We start from the raw sequence: 6,000 nt of genomic DNA, 5'->3' as shown, positions 1-6,000 counted from the left end.
CTGGATGTGAACACGATTCAGCCTTGAAAGCTCATGCAAAAAAAAAATCAAAAAAATATATGGAATGAATGGAGTGTTTAAACAGGATTACCTTTACTTCAGTATAATAATGATGAATGAAATAGAATGAAGAAATATCTGTCGGCAATTTGCCTTCTGTGGCGATACGTGAACGAAGCTCTGCCCCTTTCCCCACATTGTTGACTTTTTATTGTGACTACGTCCAAATTAAATGTCATCATGACTAGTCATCAAATGAAAAATTCCGCCACAATTTTTTAAATATATCTCAGCATTTCCCAGTCTGTTATTTTAAGCGGTGTATGATATATCGTGCGCAAATTTCCAAAATGTCTCAGCAATTTTCCATGTGTGCATGAATTTTCTTAATTATTGCTGAAACCGAGTCAAAAACCATCCATAAAAATGAAAGCAGATGGTGAATGAGAGTCGAGATAAAGTCGTGAGAGTCTCAATGGCCTTTATGTTACAGGCCTTTGAAAATGCATTTTGTTCTTTAAACGGAAACTTTCTTCGAATTTTATTCCGGTTTTTTTTCAACCGAGTCTAAAACCATGTTAGCGACTGTCAAAAATGAAATGAGATATCGAATTAGAGTTGAAATAAAACTGTGAGAGGGAGCAAGACACCACAGGCCTAACAAAAGAGGCCTCAAAGCTATATGAGTCAACAAAATTGTGGATATTTGTTTTTGAAGCCCCTCCCAGACCGGGTGTAGCCACTCCCCCGGACAGACTCACAGACAGACGTGATCACCTATGGAGAATATAATACAGATCGTACTAAAAGACAATGGTGTCTGTGTGTCTGATTTTTCTGACCGTGATACATTCGGTCGTTACTCATCCAACCAGACTTGGCAGGGAGACTACGGGTCACACAATGGAGGTTGTAGCGATCTAAGCAGTGTGGTTGGTGTAAGATAACTGCCTTATTTGTCAGGCCTACTCTGTGGCGTACTCTCGCGAGATCTCACGCTATCCCGCTCAAGTGCAAAGGGCATAAATATTATTTTAGAAAACAGAACAGAAACAGCATTACATTGCATCTCCTCTCCTTCAGAATGACAACGAATTTAAAGATCAAGTTTGTCCGAATGTTTGTGTGGGATGGTCGTGGGTATTGTGGGGGTTGTGATGGGGGATTGTGGGGTGGGTGGTTGTGGGTATTGTTGGGATTGTGGGGGGCATGCTGGGGTGGGTGGTCGTGGGTATTGTGTGGGTTGTGATGGGGGATTGTGGGAGGGATGCTGAGGTGGGTATTGTGGGGGTTGCGATGGAGGGTTGTGGGGGGGCATGCTGAGGTCGGTGGTCGTAAGTATTGTTAGCTTGGGTTTTTGAGCTCCTCAGATGCGTAGGGCAACCGCAAGGTGACGGCGATGTTAGCCGGCAAATCTAGCGAGGTGAGTTCGGTCACCACTCAAATGATCCGTGTACATATGCTGGTAGCTCGGTAGAGATTATCTTACTCTCAAGCGACAGTTGTTTCTTCTGCTTAATCTTGAGGGTGGCATCCTCTCTCAATCATGGCGAATAACCACAACATATAGCCATCTCCGTTGTTTCATAGCAGTTCTCTGTAAAATGTTCCGAACACAAAAGTGAACATTTTGTAGACCCAATCCACACTCGGGTATTTCGGACAAATGTCGTCCAATTTCTGGCAACCCTCGGATCTTTCGATCATTGGTGTAGCATGAAACCGTCTCGCTTTGTTTTACTACAACCACCAAGGACGCATAGGCCTGGCATATTTGTAGGAATTCGAAAATTATTCACCGTTTGAGATAAATCGCACCGGCGATGTAATCCACACGATAATATGGAAGCGGCGGTTGCCTTCCTGGTGTGACGTCTTAGCTAATCGTGAAGAAAAACATTTAAAATTTCAATCGTAAAATTACCTACTTTATAAATCGCAAATCGAAAAAGACCGACTTTATAAATCGCGTCATATTTATTTTGTAGGGTATCAAGTGATAGATTTGCATTGAGGTGGTCTGAGCATTTGGGTTCCCTTTCAAGCCACTTGGCGAGCACTCTACAATAAACTTGGTAACTATGGTAACCTCGAAACATGGTAACCCCGATGTTCTTGAGGCTCGGCCCTAGATAGACTGGAAAGATCTACTGGATTAACTATACCCCAGAGAAGAATTACCCTTCATGCCGCTCCTGCAGCGAATGGGTGTACTAGTAACTATAAATGACAATCTGTCTGTCTGTCTGTGTTACATATACACTCCTACACCTCAAGATGGATTTGGACCGAATATGTCACAGAGGTAAAAGCACTGGCCAGGTTATAGCAGGGTTAGCGGCTCCTTTCGGCCGACGGGAAATCCCCGGGAACTCCCTGGAAAAATGATGGGGTACACTTCTTCGCTATTGCTGTTGGTTTGAATTGCGCCACCACTCATGGAGTTGAGTACTTTTTTTTTTACACCACAAAGCCTTTAAGTCCACTCAAGGTGGGGGCTACACAAAGTAAAGTATATATATATTTGACAAAAAGGAGGAATCTATTGACATTCTCCTTGAATTGAGGTGGGTTGGGATAGAGGGAAAAGCAGGATGCAGGTAAACTGTTGCAGTGTGATGTTGTGTGGGAGGAGGGAGGGGGCGGCATTGGGAGGAGGAGGGGGGGGGGGGTGGGGGGGACTCGAACACCTAATAGTCTTGCTGCTTCTGTGGATATTTTTGCCACCACCATTGCTAGCTTTTCCCGTCACTAGTGACGGGTACTTTTGCTAGTTATATCATGTATGTATGTATGTATGTATGTATGTATTTATGTATGTTTGGGTTGTTTCAGTGTGAAGCGTTTTCTTTGTTTTTTTTGCCCCAAAATTTGCTGTACCACATTATTTTAACACACATTCGATCAACATGATAATAACAAACTGAAATTGTTAATCAAATTGATGTTAAAACAAGCTATAACGCTGCTCTGGCTGATTAGTGGATGGAGGAGCGGTGCTGGGCTAACACATCGGCACTTCTTGTTGCATTCAAAGGTGAATTATTTGTTGGTAATCGAACCCAATTGCATTTCATTATTTGTAATGCGTTTGCAGAATGGAAATTAATATACAAAGTTTCCACAGACTCCACGGGACTGCACCGAGCGTAAGTGGTCATCACACGATCCTATACGGTCCCAAACAAGTAAATGAGACTATTTGGCCCACTGTTTCAGTGTTGCACTCCCGGGTTATCTGATCGGGTTATTTACACTTTCGTAAAACATCAGGATGTTTGATGTCTAAAGCTGCAGCAAAAATTAACACGGGAGTGCACCATGGCTAGTTTGGGCCAAATGTCCTTATTTCCTTGTTTGAGGTCGGTTTATCCTCAGTCTCGTATTGTCGACCAGTCGGTTGTCGGTCTTCATTGTAAGTAGTAATACCAGCAACCCCCACCCCTCCCGCACCCCCCACACACACACACATACCAACACATACCTACAACCATACCCATACACACATACTCACATAGACACACACGTAGGTATTCCCAGGCGCGCCTTAAAATATGATATCCAGTGAGTATGCATCCGGGGCTGCCATTCAAATCGAGATCGTGATGACACCTGTCGACCTCCAACTCACCAACGCTGCAGCCTGGGTGCCACTGGTTTAATCCTCCTCACCTGGAATTCACCTGGACTCATTTTGGCAAACACTGGCCGTTGTGTGCGCGGTGCGGCGCTCTCGTCTGTGCGGCCATGCGGTTTTGTTTGGCTTCCTCGCACGCTCCATTGGAAAGCAAGCCCTGGTTTACCTTTCCATTTGCATTTGTTCTTGTTTGGGTAGAGGACGTTTGTGCCAAGGAAGACCGTTTCATGGAACGAACTTTATAACATTGTGAGCACTTATAAAGAGCTGTTTCTCAATAGCTTTATTGTGTACGATGTCGAATAGTTTGGGAAAATACTGTTTTATTCTTTATGCGCCGATATCAACTTTGTACGAACCTAATTTGCGGTGAGTAACGCGACGTCCACAATGGTGGGTACTGTATATTGGTTTTGATATTAAAAAAAAATAACTTTTTAGTCGGAGGAAAGACTTTCACAAGCACATATAGAGTGATGTGTCATGGTTGGTTATTGAAATGAAGAGATGCGACGAGTAGCGGACAGATGTGTAACTTCCAGTGAAACAGAATGGAGTATATTATTAAAATAGGGCACACATGTGCTGCTATGTCACATACAGTCACGTGAAAAAGTAAGTACACCCTATGTAAAGTTTTGACTTTTTCAACATATTTCAACATACAGCTATTTGATCTTCATTTAAACAATATTGATAGATAAAGGTGATATAACATAACAAATATCATGAAACATTTACATTTTGTAGCCAATTGTATAATTTAAATAAACATAAATGCACATTTTGCATGTGGAAAAAGTAAGTACAGCCCTTCATTTATCACTACTTCAAATACCTAAAATTATAATCAGGTGCACCAGCTCAGGTGCAAATGATTAGAACATCGTTAGAGAGGATCTTGGAGGAACCTGTCTTATTTAAACCTCAGACATTTCGTTTGGTTTGCTCTTTGTTGTTGAAGTGTGCGGCATCACCATGCCTAGATCAAAAGAGCTCTCTGAGGCCTTCAGAAAGAAGGTTATAGATGCCTACGAGTCTGGGAAGGGATTTAAAAAGATCTCCAAACAATTTGAAATCAATCACTCGACTGTCCGGAAGATCATCTACAAGTGGAGAAGATTCCAAACAACTGCCAACTTGTTCAGGCCAGGCCGCCCCAGCAAGTTCAGCCCGAGAGCAGACCGCAAGATGCTGAAAGAAGTCTCTAAGAACCCCAGAATGTCATCACGGGACCTACAGGTAGCTCTTGCCACTGTTGATGTCAAAGTGCACGAGTCTACCATTAGAAAGAGGCTGCACAAATTTGATCTGCATGGGAGGTGTGGCAGGAGGAAACCTTTGCTGTCCAGAAAGAACATCAGGGCAAGACTAAAGTTTGCCAATGAACACCGAGGCAAAGACCAGCACTTCTGGAACAATGTGGTCTGGACAGATGAGTCAAAGGTAGAGCTATTTGGCCACAGTACCAGAAGACATGTTTGGCGAAAACCAAAGACAGCATTTGACCACAAGAACCTGATACCAACTGTAAAGCATGGTGGTGGAAATATGATGGTTTGGGGCAGCTTTGCTGCATCAGGGCCTGGGCAGCTCACCATCATAGAATCCACTATGAATTCCTCATTGTACCAGAGGGTGCTTGAGGATAATGTGAGGCCATCTGTCGGAAAGTTGAAGCTCAACCGAAGGTGGACCTTGCAACATGACAATCACCCTAAACATACCAGTAAATCCACCAAGGAATGGCTGAAAAGAAAGAAATGGAGGGTTCTGGAATGGCCAAGTCAAAGCCCGGATCTAAATCCCATCAAGATGTTGTGGGGGGATTTGAAACGAGCTGTGCATGCAAGAAACCCCTCAAACATCGCACAGCTGAAAGAATTCTGCATGGAGGAGTGGGCAAAATTTTCTCCCTGTCGATGTCAGAGACTGGTAGACAGTTATAAGAAACGCCTACTTGAGGTTGTTTCTGCCAAAGGGGGCAATACCACCTATTAGAGCGAAAGGTGTACGTACTTTTTCCACATGCGAAATTTGCATTTATGTTTATTTAAATTATACAATGGACTACAAAATGTAAATGTTTCATGATATTTGTTATATTATATCACCTTTATCTATCAATATTGTTGAAATGAAGATCAAATAGCTGTATGTTGAAATATGTTGAAAAAGTCAAAACTTTACATGGGGTGCACTTACTTTTTCACGTGACTGTACATACATACATATAATAAAATGTCACACTCATGATGCTATGTCATACACAATATAATATATATATTACTGTTGACTTGTATAATGTAAATTGGAAGTATACTTAACGAAAAGATAACTAAAGTTCATCGCAAACACTCATT

This window comes from Myxine glutinosa, chromosome 8 (assembly GCF_964187855.1).
Source record: "Myxine glutinosa chromosome 8, kmMyxGlut1.1, whole genome shotgun sequence".
NCBI lineage: Eukaryota > Metazoa > Chordata > Myxini > Myxiniformes > Myxinidae > Myxine > Myxine glutinosa.
Note: the sequence above shows the minus strand (reverse complement) of the source record.